Genomic DNA, 13,152 nt, shown 5'->3' on the forward strand with positions numbered 1-13,152 from the left:
CCTAACCCTCTCCCTTTCTCCACCACCCTAACCCTGCCCGTCTGCAGTCTAACCCTAACCTCCCCCTTTGTGCCTAACCCTCCCGCGGAGGTGCCTAATCCTAGCCTCCGTCCCTGATGCCTAAACCTAAACCACCCTCTCCCGCAGCCTAACCACCCCCCTCCATCCCTGCTGCCTAAACCTAACCTTCCCTCCCTCGCAGCCTAACCACTCCCGGGGGTGCCTAACCCTAACTCACCATACCCGCAGCTTAACGCTAACCTCCCCAAACATGCAGCCTAAACCTAACCCAGTGCCTGATGCCTAAACCTAACCCCCCGCCTGATGCCTAAACCTAATCCTCCCTTCCCTGCAACCTAACCACCCCCAGGGGTGCCTAACCCACCCTACCTGCAGCCTAACCCTAACCTCCCCCCACCCACAGCCTAAACGTAACCCCCCGCCTGACTCCTAAACCTAATCCCCATGCCTAAACCTAACCCTCCCTCCCCTGGGGGTGCCTAACCACAGCCGCAGCCTAAACTTAACCCCCCTGCCTAACGCCTAAATCTAACCCTCCCGCCTGATGAATAAACCTAACCCTCCCTCCCTAACCACCCCCGACGGTGCCTAACCCACCCTATCCGCAGCCTAACCCTAACCTCCCCCACACCTGCAGCCTAACCCTAATCCCTCCGCCTGACGCCTAAACCTAACCCTTCCTCCCGAGCAGCCTAACCACTCCCCTCCCCCCCCCGTGCCTGATGCCTAAATCTAACCCTCCTTGCCCATCCCTAAACCTATGATCATGGGGATATGGGCATTGGTATCCTTGCCCATTCGGAGTTCCAACGTCGGGATTCTGAAGAGTGTCGGGATCCCAGTGTCAGTATTCTGACTGCCGTAAACCCGACAGCCGGCATCTTTACCGCATCTCCTAATAGGTAATCCATATGTCCCAACATTTGGAGCATGTGTCCGCAGCTCTCCTCCCAGGGCAGCTATTCAGGGATCACCCACTGCGTGTAGAAGAAGAGGAAGAAATGAAAAATCATTGTTAGTGGATGAACAAGCAGAGAGACAAACTGCAAACAGTGGTGTGGTTGTGTAGAGAGAAAAATCTCTCTATGTAAATATGTTACTCTAACTACTGAGGACATGGAAAATACCTAAAATAAGGACAATTATCCCAAAGGGCCAATTGTTTTTATACAATACACACATTGGGGGGATAAGTTCTCTCTTATAGTAATTAGTGGGTACCTTCAGAAAAGAAATTTGACCAGTAAATAATAAAAGCTATAAATTGCTAACATTTAGGGGTCAATCTAATTAGGTATGAGTTACCATTGCTGCAACGTTTCAACAGCATCCAAACTCACACACTTCGTGGCCAGATTCAGCCTATGGGGCTACCGGAAAGTGCGGCTGTTGTAAGACAAACTCGCACCTGATTAAACTGACCCCTTAGTTGTTAAATGTGATAAAATAGTAAAACATAATGGTGTAATTGTGGGCCTGATTCAGTTGTGGTTGTTGAAGCAATCGCTGCTGCAATCTTGCCGTTCACAATTGCATCGTGAGTCTGAGCAGTCATAGGCTGAGCCAGTCTACTAGACACAGGGGGCTCTCCAGCAGCAACACAGGTCGCAATGGGTAATTTATGCACGCACATGGAACGGCGTTTGAATGGACCTGACACGCCTGTATACAGTTAGCCACCCCCGTTACCACCACAAACGCTGACTTCCTGTTAATCACTTTGCGACAGGATCCTCTATGGGAGCTTGATTTCATTTCGTGCACAGTGCAGCTTACACACATGCACAGTGAAAAAGCATTCAGCCACTTGGTGCAACAGCAGCTCTGCATCCGCATCTGAATCAGGCCCCCTGAGCGGTAAGGAGAAGGACTCTAGGGAAAGGACTACGTCACCTTTAGGGAAAGATAGGGAAACAGTCACTTGTTACAGCTCCAATTCACATCATTTATACCATTCTGTACCATTTCATCATTTGGTTATTCTATGGGGGAGATGTATTAAGCCCTGCAGAGTGATAAAGTGGAGAGAGGTAAAGTACCACCCAATCAGCTCCTAACTGCCATGTTACAGGCTGTGTTTGAAAGATGACAACTAGGAGCTGATTGTTAGTTTAGCTCTCTGCACTTTATCACTCTCCCAGGATTTGTACACCTGCCCCTAGTTCATTGATATACTGTAAATGTCAGCCATTTCACTATCTCCCCGATCTGTATTGTTCTTTCCCCGATCTGTGTGTTCTGTGTCATGCTCTCCCCACCCTTCCTGTTTTTCAGTATTACAGTATGTTCTACATCTCGCAACCCCCAGAAGTGTATGTCCTTCCTCTATATGTCCTATAGAGTACGCCACAATTTCTATGTTTTTGTATTGTGCCCCCACACCATCTGTATGTACTATACCAAGTTGCCCCCTTCTGCATGTTTTGTATTGTCCGCTCTCCCCCACCATAGACTCTATGTTTTGTACTGTGCTCTCAATACCCCCCACCACACACACAATTACACAAGTATGGTAACTTACCTCCTGCGTGCTATTCTCAAGTCACTAATTCCTCTACGACCACTCCCGTCATCTTCAACTGACACTTTGCAGATCTCTTTGCCGGTCACCCGACACTCTGCAAATCTCTTTGCCAGAACTTTGTCAAATGATGATCTAAATAACCAGAATTTCCTGGTCAGACATACTATGTGTATAAGTATACTACACTACTACATTTTGTTACATACTTTCATTTTTATTAATCTGCAATTTATCTATTTTATTGACTTTTTATCCAAAGCCCAAGATCCTTTCTCATAGATACCCAAGTTATCTGCTCCAGGTCTTCACTAGAGATGAGCGGGTTCGGTTCCTCGGAATCTGAACCCGCCCGAACTTCAGTTTTTTTTTACACGGGGCCGAGCGACTCGGATCTTCCCGCCTTGCTCGGTTAACCCGAGCGCGCCCGAACGTCATCATCCCGCTGTCGGATTCTCGCGAGGCTCGGATTCTATCGCGAGACTCGGATTCTATATAAGGAGCCGCGCGTCGCCGCCATTTTCACACGTGCATTGAGATTCATAGGGAGAGGACGTGGCTAGCGTCCTCTCCGTTTATAGAGAAGAGAGTGAGACTAGAGTAGAGAGAGACACAGTAGTAATTTTGGGGAGCATTAGGAGGAGTACTTTAGGAGGAGTACTACTACTTGCTGAAGTGATAGATAGATAGATAGTGTGACTGTATAATGTATATCTGACTTGTGGGGGAGACACTGACAGTGGGGAGCAGTTAGAGTCTGAGAGCAGGACTTGCTGCCAGAGTGCCACACTGCCATTGTGACCACACTGACCACCAGTATAATATATATTGTGATTGTCTGCTTAGGAGTACTACTTGCAAGTTGCTGATAGTGTGACAGTGACCTGACCACCAGTTTAATAATCACCACCAGTTTAATATATATAATATATATATATAATTGTATATAATATATATATAATATTGTATACCATCTACCCGTTTTTTTTTTTTTTTCTTTCTTCTTTATACATACTACTATAGTAGCTTACTGTAGCAGTCTGCGGTGCTGCTGAGCTGACAGTGTCCAGCAGGTCCGTCATCAGTCATTACATAATAAATATATATTATATACCTGTCCGGCTGCAGTACTAGTGATATTATATATATATATATATATATATATTGATTTCATCTCATTATCATCCAGTCTATATTAGCAGCAGACACAGTACGGTAGTCCACGGCTGTAGCTACCTCTGTGTCGGCAGTCGCTGGTCTATCCATAATTGTATACCACCTACCCGTGGTTTTTTTTTCTTCTTCTTTATACATACTACTATAGTAGCTTACTGTAGCAGTCTGCGGTGCTGCTGAGCTGACAGTGTCCAGCAGGTCCGTCATCAGTCATTACATAATAAATATATATTATATACCTGTCCGGCTGCAGTACTAGTGATATTATATATATATATATATATTGATTTCATCTCATTAGCATCCAGTCTATATTAGCAGCAGACACAGTACGGTAGTCCACGGCTGTAGCTACCTCTGTGTCGGCAGTCGCTGGTCCATCCATAATTGTATACCACCTACCCGTGTTTTTTTTCTTTTCTTTCTTCTTTATACATACTACTATAGTAGCTTACTGTAGCAGTCTGCGGTGCTGCTGAGCTGACAGTGTCCAGCAGGTCCGTCATCAGTCATTACATAATAAATATATCTACCTGTCCGGCTGCAGTACTAGTGTGATATTATATATATATATATTGATTTCATCTCATTATCATCCAGTCTATATTAGCAGCAGACACAGTACGGTAGTCCACGGCTGTAGCTACCTCTGTGTCGGCAGTCGCTGGTCCATCCATAATTGTATACCACCTACCCGTGGTTTTTTTCTTTTTCTTTCTTCTTTATACATACTACTATAGTAGCTTACTGTAGCAGTCTGCGGTGCTGCTGAGCTGACAGTGTCCAGCAGGTCCGTCATCAGTCATTACATAATAAATATATCTACCTGTCCGGCTGCAGTCCTAGTGTGATATTATATATATATATATTGATTTCATCTCATTATCATCCAGTCTATATTAGCAGCAGACACAGTACGGTAGTCCATGGCTGTAGCTACCTCTGTGTCGGCAGTCGCTGGTCCATCCATAATTGTATACCACCTACCCGTGGTTTTTTTCTTTTTCTTTCTTCTTTATACATACTACTATAGTAGCTTACTGTAGCAGTCTGCGGTGCTGCTGAGCTGACAGTGTCCAGCAGGTCCGTCATCAGTCATTACATAATAAATATATATTATATACCTGTCCGGCTGCAGTACTAGTGATATTATATATATATTGATTTCATCTCATTATCATCCAGTCTATATTAGCAGCAGACACAGTACGGTAGTCCACGGCTGTAGCTACCTCTGTGTCGGCAGTCGCTGGTCCATCCATAATTGTATACCACCTACCCGTGGTTTTTTTTTTCTTTCTTCTTTATACATACTACTATAGTAGCTTACTGTAGCAGTCTGCGGTGCTGCTGAGCTGACAGTGTCCAGCAGGTCCGTCATCAGTCATTACATAATAAATATATCTACCTGTCCGGCTGCAGTACTAGTGTGATATTATATATATATATATTGATTTCATCTCATTATCATCCAGTCTATATTAGCAGCAGACACAGTACGGTAGTCCACGGCTGTAGCTACCTCTGTGTCGGCAGTCGCTGGTCCATCCATAATTGTATACCACCTACCCGTGGTTTTTTTTTTTTCGTTCTTCTTTATACATACTACTATAGTAGCTTACTGTAGCAGTCTGCGGTGCTGCTGAGCTGACAGTGTCCAGCAGGTCCGTCATCAGTCATTACATAATAAATATATATTATATACCTGTCCGGCTGCAGTACTAGTGATATTATATATATATTGATTTCATCTCATTATCATCCAGTCTATATTAGCAGCAGACACAGTACGGTAGTCCACGGCTGTAGCTACCTCTGTGTCGGCAGTCGCTCGTCCATCCATAAGTATACTAGTATCCATCCATCTTCATTGTTTACCTGAGGTGCCTTTTAGTTGTGCCTATTAAAATATGGAGAACAAAAATGTTGAGGTTCCAAAATTAGGGAAAGATCAAGATCCACTTCCACCTCGTGCTGAAGCTGCTGCCACTAGTCATGGCCGAGACGATGAAATGCCAGCAACGTCGTCTGCCAAGGCCGATGCCCAATGTCATAGTACAGAGCATGTAAAATCCAAAACACCAAATATCAGTAAAAAAAGGACTCCAAAATCTAAAATAAAATTGTCGGAGGAGAAGCGTAAACTTGCCAATATGCCATTTACCACACGGAGTGGCAAGGAACGGCTGAGGCCCTGGCCTATGTTCATGGCTAGTGGTTCAGCTTCACATGAGGATGGAAGCACTCAGCCTCTTGCTAGAAAAATGAAAAGACTCAAGCTGGCAAAAGCACCGCAAAGAACTGTGCGTTATTCGAAATCCCAAATCCACAAGGAGAGTCCAATTGTGTCGGTTGCGATGCCTGACCTTCCCAACACTGGACGTGAAGAGCATGCGCCTTCCACCATTTGCACGCCCCCTGCAAGTGCTGGAAGGAGCACCCGCAGTCCAGTTCCTGATAGTCAGATTGAAGATGTCAGTGTTGAAGTACACCAGGATGAGGAGGATATGGGTGTTGCTGGCGCTGGGGAGGAAATTGACCAGGAGGATTCTGATGGTGAGGTGGTTTGTTTAAGTCAGGCACCCGGGGAGACACCTGTTGTCCGTGGGAGGAATATGGCCGTTGACATGCCTGGTGAAAATACCAAAAAAATCAGCTCTTCGGTGTGGAAGTATTTCAACAAAAATGCGGACAACATTTGTCAAGCCGTGTGTTGCCTTTGTCAAGCTGTAATAAGTAGGGGTAAGGACGTTAACCACCTCGGAACATCCTCCCTTATACGTCACCTGCAGCGCATTCATAATAAGTCAGTGACAAGTTCAAAAACTTTGGGCGACAGCGGAAGCAGTCCACTGACCAGTAAATCCCTTCCTCTTGTAACCAAGCTCACGCAAACCACCCCACCAACTCCCTCAGTGTCAATTTCCTCCTTCCCCAGGAATGCCAATAGTCCTGCAGGCCATGTCACTGGCAATTCTGACGAGTCCTCTCCTGCCTGGGATTCCTCCGATGCATCCTTGCGTGTAACGCCTACTGCTGCTGGCGCTGCTGTTGTTGCTGCTGGGAGTCGATGGTCATCCCAGAGGGGAAGTCGTACACGTAAGCCCACTTTTACTACTTCCACCAAGCAATTGACTGTCCAACAGTCCTTTGCGAGGAAGATGAAATATCCCAGCAGTCATCCTGCTGCAAAGCGGATAACTGAGGCCTTGGCATCCTGGGTGGTGAGAAACGTGGTTCCGGTATCCATCATTACTGCAGAGCCAACTAGAGACTTGTTGGAGGTACTGTGTCCCCGGTACCAAATACCATCTAGGTTCCATTTCTCTAGGCAGGCGATACCGAAAATGTACACAGACCTCAGAAAAAGAGTCACCAGTGTCCTAAAAAATGCAGCTGTACCCAATGTCCACTTAACCACGGACATGTGGACAAGTGGAGCAGGGCAGGGTCAGGACTATATGACTGTGACAGCCCACTGGGTAGATGTATGGACTCCCGCCGCAAGAACAGCAGCGGCGGCACCAGTAGCAGCATCTCGCAAACGCCAACTCTTTCCTAGGCAGGCTACGCTTTGTATCACCGGTTTCCAGAATACGCACACAGCTGAAAACCTCTTACGGCAACTGAGGAAGATCATCGCGGAATGGCTTACCCCAATTGGACTCTCCTGTGGATTTGTGGCATCGGACAACGCCAGCAATATTGTGTGCGCATTAAATCTGGGCAAATTCCAGCACGTCCCATGTTTTGCACATACCTTGAATTTGGTGGTGCAGAATTTTTAAAAAAACGACAGGGGCGTGCAAGAGATGCTGTTGGTGGCCAGAAGAATTGCGGGACACTTTCGGCGTACAGGCACCACGTACAGAAGACTGGAGCAACACCAAAAACGCCTGAACCTGCCCTGCCATCATCTGAAGCAAGAAGTGGTAACGAGGTGGAATTCAACCCTATATATGCTTCAGAGGTTGGAGGAGCAGCAAAAGGCCATTCAAGCCTATACAATTCAGCACGATATAGGAGGTGGAATGCACCTGTCTCAAGCGCAGTGGAGAATGATTTCAACGTTGTGCAAGGTTCTGCTGCCCTTTGAACTTGCCACACGTGAAGTCAGTTCAGACACTGCCAGCCTGAGTCAGGTCATTCCCCTCATCAGGCTTTTGCAGAAGAAGCTGGAGACATTGAAGGAGGAGCTAACACGGAGCGATTCCGCTAGGCATGTGGGACTTGTGGATGGAGCCCTTAATTCGCTTAACAAGGATTCACGGGTGGTCAATCTGTTGAAATCAGAGCACTACATTTTGGCCACCGTGCTCGATCCTAGATTTAAAACCTACCTTGGATCTCTCTTTCCGGCAGACACAAGTCTGCTGGGGTTCAAAGACCTGCTGGTGAGAAAATTGTCAAGTCAAGCGGAACGCGACCTGTCAACATCTCCTCCTTCACATTCTCCCGCAACTGGGGGTGCGAGGAAAAGGCTCAGAATTCCGAGCCCACCCGCTGGCGGTGATGCAGGGCAGTCTGGAGCGACTGCTGATGCTGACATCTGGTCCGGACTGAAGGACCTGTCAACGATTACGGACATGTCGTCTACTGTCACTGCATATGATTCTCTCCCCATTGAAAGAATGGTGGAGGATTATATGAGTGACCGCATCCAAGTAGGCACGTCACACAGTCCGTACTTATACTGGCAGGAAAAAGAGGCAATTTGGAGGCCCTTGCACAAACTGGCTTTATTCTACCTAAGTTGCCCTCCCACAAGTGTGTACTCCGAAAGAGTGTTTAGTGCCGCCGCTCACCTTGTCAGCAATCGGCGTACGAGGTTACTTCCAGAAAATGTGGAGAAGATGATGTTCATTAAAATGAATTATAATCAATTCCTCCGTGGAGACATTGACCAGCAGCAATTGCCTCCACAAAGTACACAGGGAGCTGAGATGGTGGATTCCAGTGGGGACGAATTGATAATCTGTGAGGAGGGGGATGTACACGGTGATATATCGGAGGATGATGATGAGGTGGACATCTTGCCTCTGTAGAGCCAGTTTGTGCAAGGAGAGATTAATTGCTTCTTTTTTGGTGGGGGTCCAAACCAACCCGTCATTTCAGTCACAGTCGTGTGGCAGACCCTGTCACTGAAATGATGGGTTGGTTAAAGTGTGCATGTCCTGTTTATACAACATAAGGGTGGGTGGGAGGGCCCAAGGACAATTCCATCTTGCACCTCTTTTTTCTTTAATTTTTCTTTGCGTCATGTGCTGTTTGGGGAGTGTTTTTTGGAAGGGCCATCCTGCGTGACACTGCAGTGCCACTCCTAGATGGGCCCGGTGTTTGTGTCGGCCACTAGGGTCGCTTATCTTACTCACACAGCTACCTCATTGCGCCTCTTTTTTTCTTTGCGTCATGTGCTGTTTGGGGAGTGTTTTTTGGAAGGGCCATCCTGCGTGACACTGCAGTGCCACTCCTAGATGGGCCCGGTGTTTGTGTCGGCCACTAGGGTCGCTTATCTTACTCACACAGCTACCTCATTGCGCCTCTTTTTTTCTTTGCGTCATGTGCTGTTTGGGGAGTGTTTTTTGGAAGGGCCATCCTGCGTGACACTAGAGTGCCACTCCTAGATGGGCCCGGTGTTTGTGTCGGCCACTAGGGTCGCTTATCTTACTCACACAGCTACCTCATTGCGCCTCTTTTTTTCTTTGCGTCATGTGCTGTTTGGGGAGTGTTTTTTGGAAGGGCCATCCTGCGTGACACTGCAGTGCCACTCCTAGATGGGCCCGGTGTTTGTGTCGGCCACTAGGGTCGCTTATCTTACTCACACAGCTACCTCATTGCGCCTCTTTTTTTCTTTGCGTCATGTGCTGTTTGGGGAGTGTTTTTTGGAAGGGCCATCCTGCGTGACACTGCAGTGCCACTCCTAGATGGGCCCGGTGTTTGCGTCGGCCACTAGGGTCGCTTAGCTTAGTCATCCAGCGACCTCGGTGCAAATTTTAGGACTAAAAATAATATTGTGAGGTGTGAGGTATTCAGAATAGACTGAAAATGAGTGGAAATAATGGTTATTGAGGTTAATAATACTTTGGGATCAAAATGACCCCCAAATTCTATGATTTAAGCTGTTTTTTAGGGTTTTTTGAAAAAAACACCCGAATCCAAAACACACCCGAATCCGACAAAAAAAATTCGGTGAGGTTTTGCCAAAACGCGGTCGAACCCAAAACACGGCCGCGGAACCGAACCCAAAACCAAAACACAAAACCTGAAAAATTTCAAGTGCACATCTCTAGTCTTCACTAGTGCTAGGACCATGGGGGTAATTCCAAGTTGATCGCAGCAAGAAATTTTTTAGCAGTTGGGCAAAACCATGTGCACTCCAGGGGGGGCAGATATAACATCTGTAGAGAGAGTTAGATTTAGGTGGGTTATATTGGCCCTCATTCCGAGTTGATCGGTCGCAAGGCGAATTTAGCAGAGTTACACACGCTAAGCCGCCGCCTACTGGGAGTGAATCTTAGCTTCTTAAAATTGCGACCGATGTATTCGCAATATTGCGATTACTAACTACTTAGCAGTTTCAGAGTAGCTCCAGACTTACTCTGCCTGTGCGATCAGTTCAGTGCTTGTCGTTCCTGGTTGACGTCACAAACACACCCAGCGTTCGCCCAGGCACTCCCACCGTTTCTCCCACACGCCCCTGAAACGCCGTGTTTCTGCCCAGTAACACCCATTTCCTGTCAATCACATTACGATCGCCGGAGCGAAGAAAAAGCCGTGAGTAAAAATACTTTCTTCATAGTAAAGTTACTTGGCGCAGTCGCAGTGCGAACTTTGCGCATGCGTACTAAGCGGATTTTCACTGCGATGCGATGAAAAAGAACGAGCGAACAACTCGGAATGAGGGCCATTGTTTCTGTGCAGGGTAAATACTGGCTGCTTTATTTTTACACTGCAATTTAGATTGCAGATTGAACGCACCAGAACGAAGAAAAAAACCTTGTAATGCCGTGAGTAAAATACCTAACTGCATAGCAAATTTACTTGGCGCAGTCGCAGTGCAAACATTGCGCATGCGCATTAGCGACTAATCGCTCCGTTGCGAAAAAAAATAACGAGCGAACAACTCGAAATGACCACCATGGTTTTGCCAAACTGCTAACAAAGTTCCTGCTGCGATCAACTCAGAATTACCCCCCATGTTAGTATCATACACTGGGCCTAATTCAGACCTGATCGCAGCAGCAAATTTGTTCTCTAATGGACAAAACCATGGGGGTAATTCTGAGTTGATCGCAGCAGCAAGTTTGTTAGCAATTGGGCAAAACCATGTGCACTGCAGGGGGGCAGATATAACATGTGCAGAGAGAGTTAGATTTGGGTGGGTTATTTTGTTTCTGTGCAGGATAAATACTGGCTGCTTTATTTATACACTGCAAATTAGATTGCAGATTTAACACACCACACCCAAATCTAACTCTCTCTGCACATGTTAAATCTGCCTCCCCTGCAGTGCACATGGGCCCTCATTCCGAGTTGTTCGCTCTGTAAAAATCTTCGCATCGCAGCGATTTTCCGCTTAATGCGCATGCGCAATGTCCGCACTGCGACTGCGCCAAGTAAATTTGCTATGCACTTAGTAATTTTACTCACGGCTTTTTCATCGGTCTGGTGATCGTAATGTGATTGACAGGAAATGGGTGTTTCTCGGCGGAAACAGGCCGTTTTATGGGCGTGTGGGAAAAAACGCTACCGTTTCCGGAAAAAACGCAGGAGTGGCCGGAGAAACGGAGGAGTGTCTGGGCGAACGCTGGGAGTGTTTGTGACGTCAAACCAGGAACGACAAGCACTGAACTGATCGCAGATGCCGAGTAAGTCTGAAGCTACTCAGAAACTGCTACGAGGTGTGTAATCGCAATATTGCGAATACATCGTTCGCAATTTTACTATGCTAAGATTCACTCCCAGTAGGCGTAGGCTTAGCGTGTGCAAAGCTGCTAAAAACGGCTTGCGAGCGAACAACTCGGAATGACCCCCATGGTTTTGCCCAACTGCTAACAAAATTCTTGCTGTGATCAACTTGGAATGACCACCCATGTGCACTGCAGGTGGGGCAGATGTAACATGTGCAGAGAGAGTATGGTAACTTACCTCCTTCATGTTATGCTCCAGTTGTTGCTACCTCTGCGACCCCTCCCGTCGTCTTCAACTGACACTTTGCAGATCTCTTTGCCGGTCACCCGACACTCTGCAAATCTCTTTGCCAGATGATCTAAAAAACATAAAAGACTATCATTAAGCATAGTACTAATTTAAGTACAATAAAATGTCCATGAGTCAACCAGTTTCCCAATTTTCCTTAAACCAAACAAGATACTTTCAAAGTTATCAATATTCCATTTATCTATTTTATTAACTTTTTCATCCCAAAGCCACGATCCTGCCTCATAGAGACCCAGGTTATCTGCATCCCCTGTATGTGTGCTTATCCTCCATACTGCCCTCTTTATACCTGTAACGCTACATTTTTATTCCTAAATATGTCGTTCCTTCCTGTGCTTCTCCTATTTATGTGTCCTTCCTTGTACCTGTATTCCCTGTTGTGTCTATCTTGTCTTGCCTTTCAGCAGACTATACTGCATTCTGTCTTCCTTACCCCTCTCCATCATACCCTGCTATGTAGGACTCACCTCCTCCTACCTGTCTTCCTGCATGGAAACTGGAAACGTCAGCAGCTGTAGATAGAATGTTACAGGAAGAAGCATTGTGATGTCACGGGTTAGTGATGTCACAGGCTAGGTGTGATGTCACAGTAACCAGCAGCAAAAGCTACAGAGTTACAGCTATCTTACATATACATTTTCTACATCAATTACAACTGGATGATATACATGAGTTTCTGGTTTAAAAAAATGAGACTAGTGTAGAAAATGAAGTATAAAGCAATGTTGTACAGAGTGCCTCAATGTATAGGTAAAGGGAAAATATAAGTGACAGGAATTTCTAGACTAAATCACCAGAGAGAGAGATACTAACTATACTATCCCATTAAACCAGGAAACTCATGAATTATACAGTTTCTGCGGCTGGCTGACCTCAAGTCTATATTTCACCTGGTTTAATCAGCCACAGAACCTGTGTAACCCATGAGCATATAAAGAGGAGAAGAAATAAGAGTTGTCTTTTTTGTGCCGCACTAGAAATGTATTATTCAATACCAGCGTATATAAAACTGTAAGGCAGGCCCGCAAGGTGACATTCACAGGGAATAGGTAATGACATCCACTGGACTTGTTCACACCCGCTGGACGTGTTGGAAAGAGGTTGAGTGGACAGTGAGCGTGGCTGTGCCCTGTGGCACCACGTGGCACCATTGTACCGACAGCCGGACTGCTGAGAACGGAATCTGGAGGGTACATAACTTTTTGGTTTTCATT

At 46.3% G+C, this 13,152-nt stretch overlaps 1 long non-coding RNA gene across 1 annotated transcript; it reads right to left on the minus strand.

The window, feature by feature from the left end:
- Window positions 1–751: 751 nt before the first annotated feature.
- On the minus strand, window positions 752–11,983 carry LOC135057658 (uncharacterized). Its single transcript, XR_010244273.1, has 3 exons — window positions 11,867–11,983; window positions 2,543–2,677; window positions 752–998 (listed from the first exon to the last, which is right to left on the minus strand). It is a non-coding gene; the product is annotated as an uncharacterized LOC135057658 (long non-coding RNA).
- Between the last annotated feature and the right edge of the window lie 1,169 nt (window positions 11,984–13,152).

This window comes from Pseudophryne corroboree, chromosome 3 (genome assembly GCF_028390025.1).
Source record: "Pseudophryne corroboree isolate aPseCor3 chromosome 3, aPseCor3.hap2, whole genome shotgun sequence".
NCBI classification, from domain to species: Eukaryota; Metazoa; Chordata; class Amphibia; order Anura; family Myobatrachidae; genus Pseudophryne; species Pseudophryne corroboree.